At 37.7% G+C, this 26,699-nt stretch overlaps 1 long non-coding RNA gene across 1 annotated transcript in view; it reads left to right on the top strand.

The window, feature by feature from the left end:
• Window positions 1-26,699, top strand: part of LOC145537167 (uncharacterized) — a 966,757-nt gene that overhangs the window by 178,045 nt on the left and 762,013 nt on the right. The window contains exon 2 of the long non-coding RNA XR_014076245.1: window positions 25,227-25,305. This is a non-coding gene — a long non-coding RNA (uncharacterized LOC145537167). The remainder of the gene's footprint in view (window positions 1-25,226; window positions 25,306-26,699) is intronic.

The following is a 26,699-nucleotide window of genomic DNA, read 5'->3' on the forward strand; positions in this document are numbered from 1 at the left end:
TTTCATATTCAGTTTGTTGACATGTGCAGTTGATCCTTGAAAAAAATGAGAGTTGGGGCATTGAACCCCCCTCACACAGTACAAAAAAAATCTACAAATAAATTTTGACTCCCCTCAACCTGAACTATTAATAGTTTACTATTGACTGAAAGCCTTACTGATAGCATACACAGTTCATTGACTTGTATTTTTGTATGTTACATGTACTGTATACTGTATTCTTACAATAAAATAAGATAGAGAAAAGAAAATGTTATTAAGAAAGTCATAAGAGAAAATACATGTATAGTACTGTATTGTATTTATTGATATTGTAAGCTTACATTGAAGGTTTACAAGATGAACAATCTGTTTGTGAATAACTACATCAATATTTTTTTATTCAAAACACTGCAGATGTTATATATATCACTAACACGACATCAGAATGGAAAGGTAATGTGCAAAAAAAAATTTATGCTGATTTACATGTCTAATGATACATGCAGTGATAACATAGAAGCAGCAATATGATTTCTTTATGATAGCCTTGTGTAAGCAATACTATTGCTTCATGGTAACCCAGCCTATTTACTAGTGAATGAATCATTATAAAATTTTTATGATATACAGTGCTATAATTATATTCATAGTACAGTATTGGAAACATTGTTACATTAAAAACACCTGTGATGATACGCTAATACAAGTTTTCTCCAATTATGAGAAAGACACATTCTGTATGGTAGGGTAATGCTTTGAAAGCAAAGTTATAAAACAGTAAGAAAACTAACCCATTATTTGTTTTATATTAAGTTACTCATTACTCATTCCTGTGTAAGGATAGATTAGTGTCTACATACATTTTATGCATTCATGACATACCTAACTTCTCTTAATTTTTTTTGTATTTCTAGGCTATGTGGTTCATATATGAGGTTTTTCAAGGTGTCACAAGTCTCCAAAATTTTTTCCAATATATTTATTGAAAATACATGTATAAGTGGACCTGTGTAGTTCAAAGCTGTGTTGTTTGAGTTAGCTGTAGTTGTTCATAATAGTCTCTTACAATCCTTTGTATTTTTTTTTGGTATCAGTTGTATTGTCTCTTTCATTTATAATTTTATTGATTTTGGTCCTTTTCTTCCCCTGGATTGTCCAGCTAAAGGTTGGCCAATTTTGTTTATCTTTTCAAAGAGCTCACCTCTTTTTTTTTTTCAGTCTTTTCTATTGTTTTCCTGTTCTCTATATCATTTATTTCTACTCTAATGTTTATTCATTTAGAGGTAGTTAAATGTAGTAGTCCCATCACGACCAATTAAATCAGAATCACTGAGCCTGGACGTGAGATTTTAAAAAACACAAACTGAAAAAACTCAGATCATTCTAATGTTCAGCCAGGGTTAAGCACTGATCTAGGTGATCTCACTCCATTCTTGGTTTTTTTTTTTCACTCTTTGTAGTAGGATGACATGAAAATATTTCTCTAGCCCAGACCACTCTTTAATGCTCCCCCTTACATCTGTTCAACTGCCTACTCAATTTCCCTTCTAGAAGGTCTCAAAGCAACCTCAAACTCACGTATCTGATTTTCTTCTTTTGTCTTCTGTTAGAACTAATAGACTCATCACACATCCCATAGACAGGTCAAAAACATAGGAATCATTCTTAGTATCTTGTCTCCTTTTGTTTCTATATCTATTCCACCATTAAGTCCTGTCAGTTTCATCTCTTAAATCCATTGTACCTTCCTATCTTCATAACCCATATCCTAGTGTACAATAACATCTGATATCAAGCAGATTAGAACAATAGCTCCTACTTGCTTTTGGTCGCATCCTTCTAATTCTTTGCACTATAGCAAATAAGTAACTGTTTTAAAATGGACATATAATTCTTCCTCTCACCTCAACAGATTAAAACCTTTTCATAAATGTACATTACTATTAACATAAAACAGAATCACCACAACCTGGTCACATCAGTTTAGGTTTCTTTATTTGTAAGCAACAGAGCTTGATTTAGGTTCACTTAAACAAGTGGAAATTTATGAAATGAATATTTAATGCCCTCAGAATTGATGGAAAGATGAAATAACTTGAAATCAGAAAGGAAGTAAAGCTACTCTGTATGTGTTTGGGACATAGAGGGGGTGAAAGGATAGGAAATTGAAACAGACATTTTTTCATATTAGGAATAGCCTGCTCTGGATATAGCTTCTTAATTAGCTCAGTGATGAATGTATTGTACAGTCTAGGACACTTTTGAAAATGAAATGGAATGCTATTTATAATTATGCCAGGAAAATGCGCATAACCAGGATTGTGTCAGGTAAATTGGAATCTCTAGTCAGCCTAACATGACTGCAGCCCTGGTGACATCTTTACCTCAACTCATGAGAGACTCTGAGTCAAAAACATCTAGCTAAGCCAGTCTTGAATTCCTTACGCAAAGAGACTGTGAGATAATAAATGTTTACTTTTAAGTTGGTAGGTTTTAAAGTAACTTGTTATACAGCAATAAATACCCAATAAAAGATTTTACATATGTGACAGATAAAAAAAAATCCACACTAGGGTGCTGCTTCCCCAAGGACATTATTTTTGTTCCTTTTACTATTTTATTTCCACAGTTTTGGGAATAAATAGGTGAATAAATGAATCACTGATTTGAGTGTATCTTGAGCACCACTATTCTGGAATTACGGGTTCTCTTAGACTCAATTATACAGAGTTTTTGGGAAAGTCATGAGCCTATGAGTATTTGGAAATAAGTAAAATTGGTAATTGTAAGAAGAAAACCCAAGATCTTTACCTGCTTGACTAGCTAGTTAGATCCAGACTTTATTTGAGAGAGGGGTATTATGTTTTCAATGACTGAATAAGTGAATCAATCATACAGAAACTTATTCTTAATAAAAGTTTTAGAAAGGCTAACTCTGTCACAAACAGGAGGTACACTGTGAATCATGCAATTTGAAATAATATTGGGCATAGAGCCCAGCCCACTTTAACTAGACAGTAACCTACCACTTGGAGAGTTGTTTTCTATAAATGACTTCTGCAGCTTTGGCTCCTTGATCTTCATGCAAAATTAACTTTACCATCATCCCAATTTTATGGTCTATAAACTAAGCCACTTCCGCTCTGTGTCACCCATATGACACATTGAAGCATGACCAGAGAAGAGAGAATAAGTCATGGCAGAAATGAGAAGATAGTGGTGGATGAACTATGGTGTAAATGGAAAAAACAAATGTGCATAAAGATATAAACAAAGGCATTTGAAAATTGGCATTCTGTTGCAAAGACTTTTTCCCGCCATTGTGGGAAAAATGAGTAGAAGCAAGGAGAAAAGAGACTAAGTTTACTTCTTCAAGACAGGTGAGCCAATTAGTGAGTAGAACCGCTGAATTGGTTAGATATTGGCTAGATTACTTGCCAACAAAGGTCCGTCTAGTCAAGGCTATGGTTTTTCCAGTAGTCATGTATGGATGTTTGAGTTGGACTATAAAGAAAGCTGAGCACCGAAGAATTGATGCTTTTGAACTGTGGTGTTGGAGAAGACTCTTGAGAGTCCCTTGGACTGCAAGGAGATCCAACCAGTCCATCCTAAAGGAGATCAGTCCTGGGTATTCATTGGAAGGACTGATGTTGAAGCTGAAACTCCAATACTTTGGCCACCTGATGGGAAGAACTGACTCATTTGAAAAGACCCTGATGCTGGGAAAGATTGAAGGTGGGAGGAGAAGGGGATGACAGAAGATGAGATGGTTAGATGGCATCACCGACTCAGTGGACATGAGTTTGAGTAAACTCTGGGAGTTGGTGATGGACAGGGAGGCCTGGCATGCTGCAGTCCATGGGGTCACAGAGAGTTGGACATGACTGAGCGACTGAACTGACTGAACTGAGATTGCTTAGGAAACTGTAGCACCAAAGTAATTTTATCATAACAAAGGAAGGAAAGCTCTCAATTAGAAAAGACTACTGAATTCATTAAGGAGATTTGTCTGATTTATTTCCATTTGTTGCTCATGCTGAGCAAACCAAATTTCAAAATGTGATGAACCCTTGGATAACATGTTGTCATTAATGAAACAGTATTAAAAGGATTGAATTCATATGCCACCATATCTTAGGGATTTGTCATGTGATGCTAACTTGGAACGTCTGTTCCGTAAGGGAAACCTAACTACCTGAGTCGTTTTGTACCTTGCAGAAAAATTCAGTGTTCAACCCCTCAAAGGCCTTTTCAAACTAAACTGCTTATGCTATTTGTATTACATGTGATTTCTCATGAACCAGCATCACTTATGAGCTGATGCTGTACTTAAAAAACAAATGCAAACTAGCTTGTCTCACTGTTTCAAAATTGGAAAGGAAAATAGAAAGGCATAGTGAACCACAATAAACTCACAATTTCAAAACCTGATAGTTCATACTCTTCAGCTCTCTTATCATGCTGAGAACTGAAAATTCAAACTACCTTGTATTAACTGACAAAACTTACAGGTTGTAAAACAAATTGCCATTTTAAAATCACTGCACTTCTAGGAAAAAAAAAAACATTTTAAATGTCATATAGTCCACAAATAACACTATAGCAACATGTGATGTTTTGTATTTTCTTTTGGTTAATAATGTCAATTGTGAGTAATTAATTTTTTCTAGGAAAAATTAAAACAATATTTCTCAGTGAAATGTTGTCACCTACTTATTTAATATTCAGTATTCTTCTGTAAAAAATTCTGATGCTTATAGCCATCCTTCCCATCAATGTCCAACAATCTGGTATAAGTTGTAGAAATGTGCCGGCATGAATTTTGTGCCCTGGCTTCTTACCTTATTAAACATTGAAAGTAATTACTGCTAGTTTCAGAAATAGAAGCCATGTTTTCCCTACATACCTTTGCATCCCAGAATATTTTATTAGGGGTCTCTAAGACTGGATTTTGCCTTACTTACACTCAAAACAATTTTTGTACTTTGAATAGCTTAAACTCTGAATATGAATATTGTTTATCTCTGAGGAGAACACTGTGAATGATTTTTTTTTTTCTTTTCAATAATTTTATTTACTTATTTTGACTGTGCTGGATCTTTGCTGCACAGGCTTTTTCTCTAGTTGCGGCAAGCAGTGGTTACTCTCTAGTTGCAGTGCACGGACTTATTGCAGTGGCTTCTCTTGTTGCAGAGCACAGTGTCTAGGGCGTGTGGGTTTCAGTAGTTGTGGCACATGGGCTCAATAGTTGTGATTCCCCATCTCTAGAGCACAGTAGTTGCAGCACACAGGCTTAGTTGCTGCATAGCATGTGGGATCCTCCTAGATCTGGATCAAACCCACATCTCCTGCTTTGGCAGGTGGATTCTTTTACCCCTGGGCCACCAGGGAAGCCCATTGTGGATGATTTCTAACTAAAAGGATGAAGAAAGAGTAGGTAGGTGAAGAGGATGGTTAACTAAAACACCCTTCCACATTGTCAGAATCTAATCTGAAATGTGATTGGAGCCCAGGAGAGGAACACTTTTGAGTCAACTTGGAAAGAGCAGGAGGCTCCAGAGAAAGCTTCACAAAATAAGATTGGACAGGAGGACAAGGGAGCGAAGGTGACGAGACCATTGAATGAGGTCAGGTCAGATGAATCAGTTGGATGAAAAAATACTTTTGGTTTCTAGAGCATTTTGGATTTGGGAATTGTGGACTAGAGATTATGAGTTTGTGATAATTTTATAGATAAGAAAATGAAAGCCTGGGGCTTTTAAGTATTGAATTGGCCAAAAAGTTCTTACATTTTTGAGTACAGATAAAAGACCTATTTTTCATTTTCAGCAAGAACTTTATTGAACAATTGGAGAAGAGAATGGCAACCCGCTCCAGTATTCTTGCCTAGAGAATCCCATGGACAGAGGACCCTGGTGGGTTACAGCCCATGGGGTTGCAGGGAGTCGGACACAACTGAGTGACTAACACACACTTACTGAACAATGTGCTCACTAACTGAATGAAAATTTTGGCCAATCCAATAATTTACTGGTTAGGAGCTCTCTTAGCTTCTTGGAAAAGGGATACATGATTCAGGTAGTGATTATAGAATATGAGGAAAAATTAAGAATATTATCGACCAATCAAAAACCACCATACAAATATCCTGACTTAGCCAATTGATTCAGTCTGTTCTGGTAATACATTTTTTTTTTATTGGAGTAGTACTGAATTGTGATTAAGAGTACAGGAGCTGAGAACAGACTTGTGGACACAGCAGGGAAAGGAGAGGGTGGGACAAATTGAGAGCATAGCGTTGAAACATATACCTTACCACATGTAAAACAGATAGCTGGTGGGAAGTCTCTGTATAACACAGGGAGCTCAACCCAATGCTCTATGACAACCTAGAGGAGTTGGGATGTGGGGGCAGGTTGGTTGGGTGGGAGGGAGGTTCAAGAGGGAGGGGAGGATATATGTATACTTATGGCTGATTCACACTATTGTATGGCTGAAACCATCACAACATTGTAAAGCAGTTATCCTCCATTTTAACAAAAAGTACAGGAGCTGGACTACCTAGAGTTGCCTTCCGATTCTACCACTTACTAACTCTGCAACCTAGAGCAAGTTACTTCATCTTTCAGTTCCTAAGTTTCTTTAAAATGGGGATAACACTGGTTGTTGTAGTGGTTAAATGAGTTAATATATTGAAATACTTAAAAGAGTGTCTAGCACATAGTTAAGTTCTTACCGAAGTTAATACATATTTATTCATTCATATTATTATCATTGTAATTCCCACTCTAACTGTAACTATGAACCAGGAGAAAAATCTATGTTGCTGAATCTCACTTTGCCTACCTTTTGATGCACCTTTTCTTGAGGAGACCCTAATATATACATTTTTAACTCAAGGAAAGGCTAAAGAAAGAAGGTAACATTATTCATACTTGAAAAACAGATTTGTAGAAGCTATTTTATTTGGGGGAGTCTTTTAAAATATATTTCTCCTTTATGTATTATATCAACTCAAATTATTTGCTATTTTGAAGAAAATGTTAAATATTAATATGTCTTAAGAGGTGACCAAAGTGTGAGGTCACCTTTAAAAAAAAGATAAGCTTTAATTGGGAACAGAAGTAGTTGGATCTCCTGGATTGCTGTCTGCTTGTGTTCAGTTGAGGCCATCACAAATGTTCAAAAATGAGCACTTAGAAGCATTGGGCTACAATGGCATTTTTAAAAGAATTTTGCTAATGTGGCTAATTCAGATCTATGGTTTTATTTCTCCTCTCTCTCCCCTTCAGAATCCTAGAAAGTAAAACCCAATAAACAAATGTTATTGTCAATGACCTTGAGAAAGAGGTTAAATGCAGATTGCTCAATTTTTCTCAAGTTTCAAATGGAAGAGAAGGAGGGATGCGGGACAGTTTTTCTTTTCCAGTCTCATTAAGGGTGTCTTCTGGGGGTTGCAAATTAAAATAGCCTTTTGTTCAATCTGTGAAAGATTCTGGTATGGAAATCTAAGGCCATGGTTGACTTTTTAATATTTTTTGACCCCTAAGGGCTAATATCCTCACAGCATTTTAGTTCAGCCTCAGCTCTCTCTGCCTCTTGTGACAGTATCTCAAGTTTTACAGCTGTGACTATGTTATTAAATGAGAATGCCAAGCAAAGAGAGGCACATGCCAGTCAAAGCGACACAGAATTCAGATGTCAAAGTTATAGCAAGGAAATGAAATAAGGTCTTTGACTGTTTCCTAGCTGTTTTGTCCTTGGGCCTGTGGTTGTTTTCTTACTGTGTTAAATCATATTTAATCACTGAGACATGATACAGATTAAAATATTTTAATAATATGAATGATTGAATGTTTGAAAATTTTTTTCCTCTTAGAATTGTAATTATTTTGGTAACATACTTATTTGCCTCTTCTCACGTCCAAATGTAGGTATGACAGCTTACTGGTAAATGAACTGTTATTCCCCCATACTCCTCTCTCATTACCCCATAGGCAGCCATTTTAATGTGTTTTTTTTTTCAGTCTGTATAGCTCTTTGCATATGTCAATTTAATTTACTATAAAGATTATTTAAAAATCTTAATCATTTATTTTTTCTTCAGCACCATATATTTAGAAAACTTCATGTTGTCAAAATATTTTTTTTTTCAAATTCTCACATTCTAGTCCTTATTAAAGTGACATCTGTGTGATCTGTTGAAGATTTCTGAAAAACCTTTCCTGCCTGAAAATACAACTTTCATTGATGCCCAATCATCGACTTTATTTCAATTCATATTTTGAAAGATGAATAAACTAAGTTACAGATGTTTCTGTAACTTGGTTTAAGTTTCCCTCTGTTTATAGAATATGAATTGACTAAAGTTATATCTAGGACAAACATTCTCCCTTTGCCTTTGAAAGTGAAAGTCACTCAGTTGTGTCCAACTCTTTGTGACCCCATGGACTATAGCCTGTCAGGCTCCTCTGTCCATGGAATTCTCCAGGCAAGAATACTGGAGTGGGTAGCCATTCCTTTCTTCGGGAGATCTTCCTGACCCAGGGATCGAACCCAGGTCTCATGCATTGGAGGTAGATTCTTTACCATCTGAGCCACCAGGGAAGCCCTTGGAGATTGTTATTAAATCCTTTGTTAAGGGTAGAGTTAACTATACTCCTCAGGTCAAGGCACACAGTTGGCCAATTACTGTCCCTCACTTGTTTTTTTGGTCTCCTTATTTTCGTTTTTTCTCTCCAGTCTCTACTCCCAAACTTCTCCCCTGGGCACATTGATTTGGTAATGTCTACCCTTTCTTTCTGTGTGCTCTACAAAACTTACATTGTTTTGTGTGTATGAATTTTTAATAAAAATATTAATAACATGATGCATCTCATTTTGTTTCCTCTTTTTCACCACCATAATTTTTTATATTCTATTCATGTTGCTATGTGTACATCTACTCTACTGCTTCAAACTGCTGCATAATCCGTTGTAAGCATTCATCATATTTTACTTACTCATTCCCCTGGTGATGAAACAAAGATTATCTCCAACTCCTTGCTACCCTAAACAATGTTGTGATAAACATCGTTATACATGTCTTCTTAGAGATGGTAAGAGAATTTCTCTGGGATCTATAGCCATCAGTGAGAATTGTGAATCAAGTAGTATCAGTATACTTAATCATTCTCAGCACTGCCAGATTCCTTTCTAGAATAGTCACACTTGTCTATACTCTCTATTACCCTGTGTCCATCAATACATGGAACTATCCATCTGTGGCATATTGTGTTTTCCATAGATTGCAGTTCAGTTCAGTTCAGTCCCTCAGTCGTGTCCGACTCTGTGACCCCATGAATCGCAGCACGCCAGGCCTCCCTGTCCATCACCAACTCCTGGAGTTTACCCAAACTCATGTCTATCGGGTCGGTGATGCCATCTAGCCATCTCATCCTCTGTTGTCCCCTTCTCCTCCTGCCCCCAATCCTTCCCAGCATCAGGGTCTTTTCCAATGAGTCAACTCTTTGCATGAGGTGGCCAAAGTATTGGAGTTTCAGCTTCAACATCAGTCCTTCCAATGAACACCCAGGACTGATCTCCTTTAGGATGGACTGGTTGGATCTCCTTGCAGTCCAAGGGACTCTCAAGAGTCTTCTCCAACACCACAGTTCAAAAGCATCAATTCTTTGGTGCTCAGCTTTCTTCACCGTCCAACTCTCACATCCATACATGACTACTGGAAAAACCATAGCCTTGACTAGACGGACCTTTGTTGGCAAAGTAATGTCTCTGCTTTTTAATATGCTATCTAGGTTGGTCATACCTTTCCTTCCAAGGAGTAAGCGTCTTTTAATTTCATGGCTGCAAGCACCATCTGCAGTGATTTTGGAGCCCCCCAAAATAAAGTCTGACACTGTTTCCACTGTTGCCCCGTCTTATTTCTCATGAAGTGATGGGACCAGATGCCATGATCTTAGTTTTCTAAACGTTGAGCTTTAAGCCAACTTTTTCACTCTCCTCTTTCAGTTTCATCAAGAGGCTCTTTAATTCTTCTTCACTTTCTGCCATAAGGGTGGTATCATCTGCATATCTGAGGTTATTGATATTTCTCACGGCAATCTTGATTCTAGCTTGTGCTTCTTCCAGCCCAGCGTTTCTCATGATGTACTCTCATATAAGTTAAATAAGCAGGGTGACAATATACAGCCTTGACAATATACAATATACAGCCTTTTCCTATTTGGAACTGGTCTGTTGTTCCATGTCCAGTTCTAACTGTTGCTTCCTGACCTGCATACAGGTTTCTCAAGAGGCAGGTCAGGTGGTCTGGTATTCCCATCTCTTTCAGAATTTTCCTCAGTTTCTTGTGATCCACACAGTCAAAGGCTTTGGCATAGTCAATAACGCAGAAATAGATAAAAGAAAATAATAAAATTATTGCTTTTAAAATATTATTTTTGACCAAAACACCACAAAAGCCTCCCTACATTGAAGAGGATGAGACCCCTTCAATGTAGGGAGGCTTTTGTGAGTGTTTTGGTCATAAATAATATTTTAAAAGTAATACTTTTATTATTTTTTGATGATATATTAAAAGTATTAGTTTTATTAATAATATATTAAAAGTGATACTTTTATATTAAAAAATGTGAATTTTTAGATCTGATTATGAAAGATGATTCAGCTTCTCTTGATTGGTAGAAGACATGCCATGGATCCTTGAGCTTACCAGGTGTATCATCTGACTCCCCTGAGGCCATGCTTTGAGGAATCTCAAACTTGCCCACGTTATAGACCACAAGGGGGAAGGCCATATGAGGAGAGTGAGATGTCTCATCTCCTGGGTTCTCTAGTTCCAGACATCTTTGACCCTCGGCCAGAACTTCTCAGCCAATTGGTTCCTGAATCCCTGTACCACAAAGACTGTGAAAACTAATTAAATGATTGTCATTGTTTGGAGCAACTAATTTTTGTGGTAAATTGTTATATAGCAATAGTAACAGGAATGACAGTTTTCTAATTTTTGCTAATCTGATATGTAAAGTGTTTAATTTCTATAATTACTAGGGAGCTTGAGCATCTCATGCTTCACTTAATTGCTTTCTTGAATTACTTGCCTGTTCAGTTTATTTGCCCATTTTCTTTTGGGTCCTTGTTTAAAAGGTGTTCCTTTCATGTTCTAGCTGTTAGTCCTGTTAATTTTAGACATTTTATTTTCTGCTCTTCTGTTATCTGTCTGCTAACTCTGTCATTGACCAAAATCCTTCTGTTCTGTTGTTGTACGAGTATAGTTTTGTACAATATTACAATATTAGGAATTCCCTCAATTTGGAATGATAGCCTTGCTGGGTAGAATATTCTAGGTTGCAGGTTTTCCCCTTTAAATACTTTAAATATATCATGCCACTCCCTTCTGGCCTGCAACATTTCTACAAAAACAAAAATCAACTGATTGTCTTATGGGGGTTCCTTTGTATGTGACTGTTTTTTTCTTGCCTTAAAAAAATCTGTACTTTTGCCACCATTCCATGTTCGATGCATGTGACAAGGGCTCGGGGCCGGGGCAGTGGGATGATCCAGAGGGATGGGAGGGGGAGGGAGGTGGGTGGGGGGTTCGGGAAGGGGAACACATGTAAACCCATGGCTGATTCTTGTCAATGTATGGCAAAAACTATTACAATATTGTAAAGTAATTAGCCCCCAAGTAAAATAAATAAATTTATAAAAAAAAAAAAAGAATATAATAAAAATATAATTTTACAAATGAAAAAAAAAAAAAAATCTGTACTTTTGCCACTTTAATTATGATACGTCTTGGTGTGGGTCTCTTTGGGTTCATCTTGTTTGGAACTCTCTCTGTTTCTTGAACTTGGATATCTCTTTTCTTCTTCACATTTAGGAAATTTTCAGCCGTAATTTCATCAAATATATTTTCAACACTTTTCCTTGTTAGACTGCTACAGTGCAAATGTTGCTATGCTTGATGATGTAACAGAGGCCCCTTAAACTCTTCTCAGTTTTAAAAATTTGTTTCTGATTATGTGATTGCATCTTGAGAGTCTCTTGGACAGCAAGGAGATCATGCTGGTCAATCCTAAAGGAAATCAACCCTGAATGTTCATTGGAAGAATTAATGCTGAAGCTGAAACTCCAATACTTTGGCCACCTGATACAAAGAGCTGATGCGTTGGAAAAGACTCTGATTCTGGGAAAGATTGAGAGCAAGTGGCAAAGGGGGTGGCAGAGGATGAGATGGTTGGATGGCATTACCGACTCAATGAACCTGAGTTTGAGCAAACTCTGGGAGATAGTAAAGGACAGGGAAGCCTGGTGTGCTGCAGTCCATGGGGTTGCAAAGAGTCGGACATGACTGAGTGACTGAACACCAGTGTGATTGTGTGATTTTTCGATTATTCTATCTTCAGATCACTTACACATTCTTCTTTATCCCCTTATTATTGTTTAGTTGCCATGTCATGTCCAACTCTTTTGAGACCTCATGGATTGTTGCTTGCCAGGCTCCTGTCTATTACCCGATCTGCTGTTAATTCCTTCTATTGAGTTTTTCACTTTGGTAATTGTATTTTTCTTCTCTGACTAGTTATTTTTTACATTTTCTGGTTCCTTGTTAAAATTCTCATTGTGTTCATCTGTTCTTTTCCATAGTTCTGTTAGCATTCTTATTACTAATGCTTTGAACTCTATGGTAAATTACTTCTCTCTGTTTTATTAATTATTTTCTTGGATTTTTTTTCATATTCTTTGGTTGGAAACAACTTCCTCAATCATCTCATTTTGCTTACCTTTCTCTCTCTATGAAATTAGGGGCAACAGTTACCTATCCTGGTCTTGAGAGGGTGTCCTTGTGTGGGCGCATCCTTATATGGTCTGTGTATGCCCAGTGGCTTTGGTGGGAGACCTGTATCTGAAGTGGGCATGAGTCACGTCTTCCCTCAGGGTGTGTTGGCAGCTATCACCTTGGTGAGAGGTGGGGATGGAGGGGCTAAACCAGAGCCATGCCTGAGCCTCAGCTTCTCCTCTGCTTGGTGACCTACAATGTCCTGCTGGGGGCTAGGTCTGGGTGCCAAGTTGTGGGAGAAGAAACCCTGAGGGTCAGGTCTAAGCTGGTTCCATTCCAAGTGTGTGTTCTCCCACCTCCCAGCATAGCACATTTGCCCTGGAGGGGAGCGGCATGGGAGCAAGCAAGGTTGGAGCAGGCACCTACTGTGGACCAAGGCACATGTTGGTCCCAGCACCCATCAGAGCTCTCAGCAACTCCTGTTCCTCCGCCTCTGCCAGCACCAGCAATGGCTGCCCTCTCCCCATTCGGGTGCTGTGCTGGGTCAGAGCTGGCTCTGTCCTGCATGGCTGCATACTCTCATCAGCAGTGTATGACTTTGCCTAGTAGAAAGTTGCACCAGAGCAAGAGGGGTTGGAGCGGGTGTTCAGCGTGGCTGGGGTGAGTGCTGAACCAGTTGGGGCAAATTGGCCAGAGTCCCCAGCAGTTTCAGTCGGCTTCCTCTGTGTTGTTTTGCCGACCACCAAGCATGTGCTCTTGCTCTTTGTGAGTGGACTCTAGGTCTCTCCAAGCCCTCCTGCAAGCCCCACTGGTCTTCAGTCAGCCAAGTGGACTCATCTTCCCAGTGTGAGGCCCCAGGGCTGGCATGCCCAATATGTGGGTCCAACTGCTCACTCCCCAGGGGGATCACCAAGCTGTGGTGTCCCCCTCCTCTTCTGCATTCCCTCTCAAGAGCACAGGTCCTGAGCTGATCCCTTCTCCCCTCTTACTTGGCTCAGTGGATCTTTCTTTCCAGGCTCGTTTGTGTAAGAGTCTTTCTGGCAGCTTCCTGTTTGTTTTCAGTGAGAAATGCTCCACATGTTGACGTATTATTGATGTGTTTTGTGAGAAGAGGTGAGCTCAGCACCATCCTACTCCACCATTTTGAGCTCCTCTCAGAATCCTTCATTTTGATACAATATTTACAAGTATTTTACCTTATAGAGTGTGCTTTTTGGGTTTTGTTTAAATGCTTGCCCATCCCAGGTTATCAGGCTGTTTTTCTGCATTATCATTTATTACTTGATAGTTTATCTTTCAAATTTAGGTCATTTATCCTTAGAGTGAAACTTTTATAAGGTATTATATAGGGATTCAATTTAATTGTTTTAGGAAATATTTTTCCAATACTCTGTACTAAGTGGTTCATCCGTTTTTTCTTTGATTTGTGTATGATGTCATCTTTATGGTATATTAGGGACTTGGCTCTCTTATGACTCTCATTTGTTACACTACTGTATTTGTACATTCTTGCATCAAGACCATTTTGTGATTTTTATTCTGACATTTAGTTTGTCTTAATACCTAGTAAAGCAATTCCTTAGTCTTCTGTCATCATTTTCAAATTTGACTTAGCTGTTTATAGACGGTTAGACTTCTAGGCACATTTTAGAAGAGGTTTATCAAGTTCATCAAAATAAATCCAGCTGGAATTTTGATGAGAATTGATTTCAATACAGATCATTTTGGGGGAAAATGGACATATTTATAATGTTGAATCATGCCCTCAAGAGCATGGATAGGTTTTCATTTACTCAGATTCTCATGTGTATTCTTTCAGTGAGTTACAAAATTTTTTCCTGTAACAGTTCTTTGTATTTTTGTAAGGTTAATTCTTAGAAATCTTTCAGAATTTGGTGATCTTGTTAATAGCATTTTGTTTTCTATTTGGTGGTTTTTGACACAAAAATTCTATTGATATGTACATTTACCTTGCTGAACTCTCTTATTAGTTGTGAGTGATTTGGTTAATTTTCTTTATAAGATTGATCATATCGACAGCAAACAATGATAGTTTTAGCTATTCGCTTTACGAGAAGATGGGCCAAATTAATTTGACATTTTAAAACTCCTTCCCTGAACAATACCATTCACCATTGCAACAAAAAGAATAAAATACTTAGGAATATATCTACCTAAAGAAACAAAAGACTTATATATAGAAAACTATAAAACACTGATGAAAGAAATCAAAAAGGACACAAACAGATGGAGAAATACACCGTGTTCATGGATTGGAAGAATTAATATATTGAAAATGAGTATACTACCCAAAGCAATCTATAGATTCAATGCAATCCCTATCAAGCTACCAACAGTATTTTTCACAGAACTAGAACATATCATTTCACAATTTGTATGGAAATATAAGAAACCTCGAATAGCCAAAGCAATCTTGAGAAAGAAGAATGGAACTGGAGGAATCAACCTGCCTGACTTCAGGGTCTACTACAAAGCCACAGTCATCAAGACAGTATGGTACTGGCACAAAGATAGAAATATAGATCAATGGAACAAAATAGAAAGCCCAGAGATAAATCCACGCACCTATGGACACCTTATCTTCGACAAAGGAGGCAAGAATATACAATGGAGAAAAGACAATCTCTTTAACAAGTGGTGCTGGGAAAACTGGTCAACCACTTGTAAAAGAATGAAACTAGAACACTTTCTAACATCATACACAAAAATAAACTCAAAATGGATTAAAGATCTAAACGTAAGACCAGAAACAATAAAACTCCTAGAGGAAAACATAGGCAAAACACTCTCTGACATAAATCACAGCAGGATCCTCCATGACCCACCTCCCAGAATATTGGAAATAAAAGCAAAAATAAACAAATGGGACCTAATTAAAATTAAAAGCTTTTGCACAACAAAGGAAACTATAAGCAAGGTGAAAAGACAACCTTCAGAATGGGAGAAAATAATAGCAAACGGAGCAACAGACAAACAATTAATCTCAAAAATATACAAGCAACTCCTGCAGCTGAATTCCAGAAAAATAAACGACCCAATCAAAAAATGGGCCAAAGAACTAACAGGCGTTTCTCCAAAGAAGACATACAGATGGCTAACAAACACATGAAAAGATGTTCAACATCACTCATTATTAGAGAAATGCAAATCAAAACCACAATGAGGTACCATTTCACACCAGTCAGAATAGCTGCTATCCAAAAGTCTACAAGCAATAAATGCTGGAGAGGGTGTGGAGAAAAGGGAACCCTCTTACACTGTTGGTGGGAATGCAAACTAGTACAGCCACTATGGAGAAGAGTGTGGAGATTCCTTAAAAAACTGGAAATAGAACTGCCATATGACCCAGCAATCCCACTGCTGGGCATACACACCGAGGAAACCAGAATTGAAAGAGACGCGTGTACCCCAATGTTCATCGCAGCACTGTTTACAATAGCCAGGACATGGAAGCAACCTAGATGTCCATCAGCAGACGAATGGATAAGGAAGCAGTGGTACATATACACAATGGAATATTACTCAGCCATTAAAAAGAATACATTTGAATCAGTTCTATTGAGATGGATGAAACTGGAGCCCATTATACAGAGTGAAGTAAGCCAGAAAGAAAAACACCAATACAGTATACTAATGCATATATATGGAATTTGAAAGATGGTAACGATAACCCTATATGCGAGACAGAATAAGAGACACAGATGCATAGAACAGTCTTATGGACTCTGAGGGAGAAGGTGAGGGTGGGACGTTCTGGGAGAATAGCATTGAAACATGTATATTATCATATGTGAAACAGAACACCATTCCAGGTTCGATGCATGAGACAAATGCTCAGGGCTGGGGCAATGGGATGACCCAGAGGGATGGGATGGGGAGGGAGGTGGGAGGGGGATTCAGGATGGGGAACACATGTAAACCCATGACTGATTCATGTCAATGTATGGCAAAAACCACTACAATATTGTAAAGTAATTAGCCCCCAACTAAAATAAATAAATTTATTAAAAAAATAAAAAAAAAATAAAACTTCTTCCCTGGTGACTCAGAGTGTTAAGAATCTTTCTGCAATGTGGGATTCCCTGAGTTGGGAAGATCCCCTGGAAAAGGAAATGGCAACCCACTCCAGTATTCTTGCCTGAAAAATCTCATGGGCAGAGGAGCCTGGCAGGCTACAGTCCGTGGGGTCACCAAGTGTCAGTCACTGAGTGACTCTTTCACTTTTCATTTGAAATACATTTCAAGAAGAATGTTGATTGCTCCAGAGCTTAACGGTACTCAGATGAGAGTTTTTCTGAATCAAAACTGTTACATGAGGAAGAACGTATTTCCTCTCTATTTTTCAGGAACAAAGGATAGAATTGACTATTCTGAGATTTTCTTCAGTTACGAACTGTGGAAATTTAAAGTATACTTTGGGATTTCCACAACATTTTATTTGATTTCAGCAGATGCTATTTGAACACTACTCTGTATTAGAGGACACAAAAAAGAAAGGACAAAATTCTCAGTTCTAAAATTGTTTCCACACTTGAGGGAGAAATTGGAGAAACAAATAATTAAACACTTACCTAACATTGTGAAAAACACTATAGGGTGTTGCCTGAACCTGGAAGAATGCCAGACTTTCTGGCTATTTAAGGAGGGTTTTGAGGGCATATTTATAAAATGTTCAGGTTTTCACAATCCTCATTTTTAATCACATTTCCTTTTGGTTTGACCATGAAGGTGATAGGGAATCAGGTAATAAATCTTCTTAATTACTTTTTTGTTAATTTTCTAGATGACATTTATTAAAATTCTAAACAGCCCTTTCATGACTACAAACATACTATTGATTAATAACCTCTCATTAGAGATGGAATAAACTTGGCTAGAGTTCATCTGAAGTTTTGAAGATTCTGCCAAACAGTTGAGATAGTTTACTGATACTTCACTTCCAGACTGGAGCAGATACAGAAGTTAGAAACCTAAAATAGCCAACTAGATGATTGTGATTGGGTTAGTTATGGGTGAAAGATTCATTTAATTGGAATTTTATTCTACCAAACGTGCAGTGATGGTAAGATGTTACTTAGGAATATGCAGACAAAGTGAACTAGATTGATGGAATCTATCAGTTGCATCTAACAATTTAGGTTACAAATTGAAACCCTATATGAATAGAAAATAGTGTAGGAAAGGGAACTCTCCAAATGCAAACTGCAGAAAAAATAGATAGCTCTGCAGAATAATTATCTCCAAAACTCATACCAAAGGATGTAGCGGATGATCCATTGAGTTTAGTCAACCCTGTAATTTTTTTTTTTAATTTTGGGAAGTGGGGAGCCACACTATGTGGTTTGTGAGATCTTAATTCCACAACCAGGGGTCGAACCTGTACCCCCTGTAGTGGAAGTGCAGAGTCCTAAACACCTTTACCCCCTGTGATTTTCCAAAATTAAAAACATAAAACTTTACGAGTATTAAACCTTAGAATGGACCTTGAAGCACTCACTTGTTCTAATTGCTGAATGTTCCCATGTTTCATCACTTACACATGAGTTTCCTTTGGGGAACTGTGGGCATTCCACCACCTGGAGAGCTTGGCAGTGGCCTCCTCATGCCTTCCTTCCCCCAGTGTACTGTTAGGTATTTATGTGCCTTTAATTTTAGTAATGTTAGATTAGTACTTAAAACCCTGTATGTCATATATAAAAAACATTCATTAGTGTACTTCACATGAACTTGGAAACATCTTTACAAATCTTTCAGATGCTTTCAATGAATTTTTATGCATATATTCAGTCAGTCGACAAATGTTTATTTACCTTCCAATATTTACCTTCCAATTAGTTGGCAGTAACACCTCATTTACACTGAGGAAGATATAAATGTATAAGCCAAAAACTTAATGAAATTCTTTGCATAATTGAAGGATGAGATGTAAAAATAGTAATCATGGTTAAATAAACACAGCCGATAATGCAGTGCTTCCTTTTAGAGCTATGTAACTTTGTGAGAGGAATTTTCCACTGTGACAGTCATTAAAACCAAATATCTGAAGCAGCTGGCTTAAAACTGAGTCACAGAATATTCAGCCAAGATTTTAAAAAATATTGCTCTCATTGAAATGCAGTGGTGAGTGATAATTGTAGTGAAAAAGTAAAAAAAAAAAAAAAAGTATTAAAAAGTAAAATATACTATTTATCTTAAAATATTTTGACACTATAATTTATAATATTGCCTGAATTTTATAGCATGTAAAATGTATTTATATGCTGTTATACACACATAAATTAGAAAATAAATACATATGTTTGGAGCGCATGATAATTTCTACTGATTTTATAAGACTGTAAGCTCTAAGAAGAAAGAAAATTTCTTCTGTTTTGTTCGTTGACATATCTCAAGAGTCAAGGCCGAGGGTTAGCGAATTACTATCCACAGGCCAGATCCAGCCTGCCTACTGTTTTTGTGAATAATATTTTATAGGAACACAGATGCACTTACTCTTTCACGTATTGTCTGTGGTTGCCTTCACATTATAATAGGGGGGTTGAATAGGTGTGAAAGGGACCATGGGACCTGGAAAGTTGGTCACTTACTAAGTGGCCCATTATAGAAGAAAATTTACTGACCTCTAGTCTAAAAGCATGCTCAAAACATTGTGGGTGATCAATAAACATCTGAAGTAAGTAAATAAATTTTACATATTGAACCTGCCTTGCCCATAGGTGTCCAGTGAGTAAATAAACTTTGTGAATGATCACAAAAGCTTGGAGACTAGAGTTGAAGAGCTTAGATCTGGTGGCTTCTACAATTTAGGGCCAGCTTTTGAGATTTTTATGCCTATTGGTTATGTTTGAATTGGGTGTAAATATGAAGAGACAGGGTTTAAATCTAATGCTTCTGCCCTTTTGCTAGTTACTTCATCACAGAATAAGGGTTCCCTGGTGGCTCAGCTGGTGAAGAATCCACATGCAATGCAGGAGACCTGGGTTCAATCTCTGGGTTGGGTATCCCCTGGAGAAGCGAATGGCTACTCACTTCAGTATTCTGGCTTGGAGAATTCCATGGACTGTATAGTCCATGGGGTCACAAAGAGGTGGACACAACTGAGTGACTTTCACTGCACTGCACTTATCAAAGAATAGTTCTGAATTTCCTGTATTTCTAAGGGGATAACAAAGACCTCGTGTTCTACTTCTCTGAAATAGAACTTTTCCTTAAAGAAGTAGGAAATGATGAGAAAGGCAATTCTTCAAGTTTCTCTAGAGGCAAAGGTGATGGTCAAACCATTTAAAAATTGTGAAGTTTGGGCATTGACCAATTTAAATAGAAATTGATAGTAAATGACCTTGTATCTTTTCCACCCATACTATTGGATTAAATTGGCTAAAAAGTTTGTTCAGTCTTTTTCATGTAAGTTATAACTAAAATCTTATAGAAAATGGCTCTATAGGGCTGGTTTGAATTTCTCTCATGGTGTGTGTGTGTGTGTGTTGCTTAGTCGTGTGTGTGTGTGTGTGTGTGTGTTGCTTAGTCGTGTCCGACTCTTTACAACCCCATGGACTGTAGCCTGCCAGGCTCTTCTGTCCAAGGAATTCACTAGACAAGATTACTGGAGTGGGTTGCCATTTCCTTCTCCAAGGGATCTTCCTGAACCAGGGATCGAACCCAGGTCTCCTTGCATTGTGGGAAGATTCTTTACTGTCTGAGCCACCAGGGAAGCCCTCTCTCATGAAGGAGAACTCATTAATTCACAAGAAAACCCATTCTATCAGTGGCAGCTCTGGTTCTTAAGATTTTTCTTCCTTGGATTGAGCCAAAATTACAATTATAATAGACTCTTCTTTGTTTAAAATTCCAAACTAGTGGCATATGATAGATACTAGTTTTTTTTTTTTTCTTGAGATATTTGTAGCTATTTCTGTTCTCATTTTTTTCTGAGAGAGACTATTAAAAAGAAATAGCACTGTTACTGTCATTATATTTCAAATTGTAGTATAAAATACTAATTCGATATACCAGATTGTAGGATGTTCAGTCAATAGTCAGAAATTGGAACCACTGTGATAAAAACAAAATATGGAATCCTTCCCCTTTCATCTTTCAATAGAATTAAAGTTTTCTCATGTACTTTATGTATCTGATCTTGATATTTTGCATAATATTTCATATTAGAATGTAAGATGGGGATATACGTGAGTAGAATTTAGATTTGAAGACTTATGTTATTACTTGCCCCATTTTTTAATGTCCTGGAAAGGAAGATGAAAATCATTAACATACTTAACCTCCGCTGAACTTGAACAGAGAAAAGCCCAGAGATTGTACAGCGTGTATTAGGATAATTTAACTACATACTTTTTGGTTGAAGAGCAAAGAGACTGGAGACCTACCTCCAGGGGAATAGTTGAATCAGTTACCTTCTTTGTAAGTTAGCTTTGGGAAATACCAAGTGGGGGCTATTTTACTTCCTAACATATATTACCTGTATTTTTTGACTTATTTTTAACTTTTATTTTCTGAAAATTGTTCAACAAGCATAAATTATTTAATTTACACAATCAGAAAAAAATGCAGTTTTCATTTATGACAATAAGGACTTAGAGAACCTCCACAATCTTACCAACTTTGAAAGAAAATGGACAAACTACCTGAAGACAAACAGATATAAAAGGATGCATCAACGTTACAAAATAAAAAATAACCCTTTCCATTACCCAGCTCTTATAAAAGCATAGCCATGAATTAATAGATTGGAAAATATTGAGTTATTGTTGTCTCAAAGCTACTTGTTAGGATGAAGATTTATGGATGAAGTGATGATGGAGGAAATCTATTTAGACTAGTAACTTTTTCATTAAAAGCGCATAGAAAACATGTTTTAATACACTTGGAAGACTATCAGCTGTAGCCAGTACCTTTGAGTTTCACATGTTTCATTTTGACATGCTCATGTTTCCCATTTTTAAACACTAAATCAGATTTATTTAGATGCCAAAATGACCAACAAACTTCTGAACTTGTTGAACCTTCCTTGCCCATGGGTGTACTAAGCTTAAACCTAACCAGACAGATGTTGCAATCCCATTTAAAGATGTTTCTGGGAATGCTGGCTACTATTTTTGTTTCTTTAATAACTCTCCACATTATTGGAAGTGCTTACTTAATCAGGCTTTTCTTTATAGATTTAAAAATAAATTTTACGAATTTAATCTTTCTGCTTGCTTGCATAGAGTATGCATGTCAATAGCACCTTTATGTTGTAGGGACAGGAGAAAGTGACCTGAGAATGAAGGTCAGAAGAATCTTGACATAATAATAGGTGTGGAAGAACTGACTTCTAGAAAGTGTTAGAGTACCAGTGCTAGATCCAAGGGAGTATATGAATGCTTGTTAGGCCAGAACTAGCAGTGTTGTTTGAGGGTTATTGTTAAAGGGTTATTGTTATTGTTAAAGGAACTGGAACATGCATTAATTTGGGAAACTCTTGCCTTCAGGAGGGCATCTAAGTTGCTTATTGTTTTTCACAGAAGTGTGTATCACATGGCACTGAATCCAAGGGAGGAAAAAGAGTGACTTTAGATAAGACTGTGGAGTTTCCCAGGTGGCGCTAGTGGTAAAGAACCTGCCTACTGATGCAGGAGACGTCAGAGGCGAGTTTGTTCGATCCCTGGGTTGGGAAGATCCCCTGGAGGAGGGCATGACAACCAACTCTTGCCTGGAGAATCCCATGACAGAGGAGCCTGCCGGGACACAGTCCATAGGACCACACAGAGTAGAACACAACTGAAGTGACTTAGCATGCAGTATGCAAATAGACTCTAGACAGGGTATGAAATAGTATTGAATTACATGATGAGACAGCCTCTTTACTATTTTCCTTCAATCCATCTAATTGCCTCAAGGAAGCAGTCTCTGAAGCTAGTGGATCTTTACAGCTTGTCTTGTACTTGCTAGCTTCCATATTTAGCAAAGAGAAAGGAGGTTTCAAACTAGGAGCCTTCAGCAGACCAAAGAATATAGCATTTAATCTGATTGTTTTGTTTCACTGTAACTATTTTTAATGCTAGTTTCTATACATCACAAATGCTGCTGATTTCCCTTTGTTTAATTTTACTTTTTAATGAAGTATAATATGCATACATATAAATGATAAGTCCTCACATTTCTGAAAGGGAATGCATTTTTGTAACCAGAAACCAGATCTAGAAATATTACCTAGATTCCAGACATCCCCTCTAGTCACTACTTGCTTCTGCCCCAAGGTTAGCACCATCCTAGCTTCTAACAATATGCTTCATGTTGCCTATTTTTGAAATTTATATGAAATAGAATCATACAGCATGTGCCCTTTTGTAGCTGGCTTATTTTATTCAATATGATGTTGATAAAATTCATTCTATTGCATGTCTGGCTTATGGATACTCCAAGTAGTCACTTAGTGGCTTCATTCACTCTATTCTGAAGTACCCAATCCCTCCTCCAGCTCCATACAGGGTAAAACCAGATTGAACCAGTCAACTGACAGAAACCAGAGCATTAATATTATTTCAGGAAACCTTTACACAGGGAATTGAGGGTTGAGGGGAAGGAAATTGAAGAGGAGGGACTCCAGGCTACCTTGGTTAAGATAGGCTCTCTGTGGCCTGGTGGGTGAGTCTGTTGGAAAAGTTGAGAACATATATTATGCTAGTATCTCCAGTTGTATGTATGACTTAAGAGGACAGTTTTATTTCTGATAGACTAGGACTTAGTCCTACCCTTGTTTCCAAATATCATGGACTTGAATAAAGGGGCTTGCTTTTGAACTGTGGTGCTGGAGAAGACTCTTGAGAGTCCCTTGGACTGCAAGGAGATCAAACCAGTCAATCCTAAAGGAAATCAGTCCTGAATGTTCATTGGAAGGACTGATGTTGAAGCTAAAACTCCAATACTTTGGCCACCTGATGCGAAGAACTGACTCATTTGAACAGATCCTGATGCTGGGAAAGATTTAGGGCAGGCGGAGAAGGGGACGACAGAGAATGAGATGGTTGGATAGCATCACTGACTCAATGGAGATGAGTTTGAGCAAGCTCTGGGAGTTGGTGATGGACAGGGAGGCCTGGTGTGCTGCAGTCCATGTGGTCACAAAGAGTCGGACACAACTGAGTTACTGAATTAAACTGCGTAAAGTGAAACACATCTATTTCACATTTGCTGATGAGGGAGAAAGGGGAGAAAGGAAGTAGTAGGGAGGGAAGGAGAATGGGAGGGAGGAAAGGGATTCTTGTTGCCATGAATTACCTCTTGGGGCCTCAGCCAAGAGCTGCTTCTAGCAGTTAGACATTACAATAATCTCTCGGGGTTTCCAGAGATATCACTCAGTGCTGTCTTATGAGTTCCAGGTAATATCTACGCCTTTATCTTCTTTAATTCTCCTGGAGGTAGGTTTCCAGGAGTTTGGCACACTATTAGTCATGAAAGAAGATGATGATGCTTTCTCACAGACCAGTTCCTGTGATAGTTTCCTCCTTGTAGTTCTGCCTCATCGCTCTTCTCTTTGCATGTTCTCCCTGGACTGACAAAAGCCCAACCACATTTCTAAATCTCAGCTCAAATTGTTCTGAACTGAGTTGTCATTAAATAAAAAGAAATAAAGCAGGTGTCTTCAACTAGTTCCTTTTTCCTTCTCTAACCCTTTCCCCATCATTCATCAATAAAAAGTGTCTGATACTTGCTACTTGTGTTATGACTGAAATGAATTATCCTAAAAGGTCAGCTCTTCCAGTCTCCTGTTCATTTTGAATTCTTAGTTCTCACTATGTTTATATTTTAGCCTGTCTCCTGTGAAGGGGGTTTGGGGAGGTGAAAGGACCTTAACTTTACCTAGTTAACATTCAAAATATATTGAACACCTACTGTGTTCCAGGGCCTGTGCTATATGATGGAAAATTTATTATTCGGAGATCTATATTACAATTAAGACTTTCAGAGTAAACCTGAAGAGGGAGAAAGGTCAAGAATTTTAATATCTGATTCTCTCCTTTGCCTACTGCTTCTTGCTTCAACCAGTTACAAGTTTGGGGGATGTCTCCTTCTCAGCTTTTAGTGGCTGGTTGCTAGTGCCAAGAGCACTCAGGGGTACAGAAATTACAGACTTTTCACAGCAGGAATTCCATTGTTGTTGGAACTAATGTAGTAGGGAGATTCTGACACAGGAGGAAATTGGGTTATAAAACCAAAAGTTCCCTCCAAGTTTAGGATGTAGTGATACAATGAATGCCAGTTGTCCAAGGGGACAAGCAGGTAGGGAACGTACGTTGGGTTGACCAAAACATTTGTTTGGATTTTTCCATAAAACGCTATGGAAGAACCTGAATGATCATTTTTGCCAAACCAATACGTTCTTTGTTGTATAGTGCTTTACTGCTCATATGTAACTCTTACCAATGCTTGATTCTCATAGGTCACCTCGGAGAAGAAAACAAAATGATTGTTCCTTTTTAGAACTGAGGAAAGACAGGCCTGCCAAGTGCTCATTAACCGTAAGTCATCAGATAATAACCACCATTACTAAGCCTCTAACTCCCAGATGTTATTTCCAATTACTCTGCTACCATGGTCCAGATAAGAAATCTAGAAGTGCCAAGTCTGAGAACAGTCCTATATGTTAATATTCTAGAGGAAGTCAGAAAAAACAGTAACAGCATAAAAAGCTTCTATGTCTTTTGGGTATAAAATAAGCCCTCTTCTGTGGATGACTTCCTTGCACTTCAAAAGTCTTAGGGAACAGTTGACGAATCGCATGCATCTGAGAGACTTTAGTACTTTTAATTCCATCTTACAAAATACTCTGAACAACATCCAAGACCCAATAGAGAGCACTTTCCTAGGTTGACAAAGGATTCATTTAGTATGCCTCATACCTTCTATGAGATTCAGAGCTTAATAAATGATTCTTGGAATTAACTGTATATGTTTAAGAACTGTTTTCATCACTGCTGTAAAAGAGACAAGCGGACCAGACTTCACATAGTGAAATCTCTTCTCTCAAACTCTACCTCTAACTAGATTTAGTTGAAATCCATTAACATTTTCAAAAGATAGCTCTTATTGATCATTTTGTTTCAAAATGGAAACGTAAGCTAGAAACCAGTTTTAAGGTATATTTTATTAAGCAAACATATTTAAAAAGAATGTCAGCTGAGTCTTAAATTAATCATGGATGAGGCAGACAAATGGCAAAGGTTGAGTGATGGAGTTAAAACATATCTTATTTCAGTAAATAAATTTTATCAAAAGAAATCCAGTTAAGTCAGATATAGCCACCAAAATAGCTGCAACAGCATATTTTACAAAGAAAGTCGCAATGACAGATTGAAGAGTTTGAGAGTTGGTGTTTTGTGCCTTTGAAATGGATGTTCTTATAGTTAACCTCTTGTAAGTAACAATAGTTCAGTGTTCATAATGCTACAGAGAACTTTAGGAAAGTAGAGATTTATTCTTTTCATGTGCTAATTACTTTAGCAGATCTTTATTTGAATGTGCTGCAGTGGATTTTATCTATGGGTAATTTTTTTAAAGGCATAACCATTTTGAAATTGCCTTTTAACTTTATTTCAGTAGTGAGGGTTAAGAGCTTCTCCTGTGGCTCAGTGGTAAATTATCTGCCTGCAATGCAGGAGCCACAGGAAATGTGGGTGTGACCCCTGGGTTGGGAAGATCCCCTGGAGGAGGACATGGCAATCCACTCCAGTATTTTTGCCTGGAGAATCCCATGGACAGAAGAGCCTGGTGGGCTACAGTCCATAGGGTCGCAAAGAGTCAGACACGACTGAAGCAACTTAGCACAGGGAAGGTTAAGATCATATTTTGGATCTGGTTCTGAATTTTATCATGGCAGATTGCTTTTTAGCAATCTACTTTTCTTAAGATAAAT

This window comes from Giraffa tippelskirchi, chromosome X, assembly GCF_054371585.1.
Source record: "Giraffa tippelskirchi isolate mGirTip1 chromosome X, T2T-mGirTip1v1.2.pri, whole genome shotgun sequence".
Taxonomy (NCBI): Eukaryota; Metazoa; Chordata; class Mammalia; order Artiodactyla; family Giraffidae; genus Giraffa; species Giraffa tippelskirchi.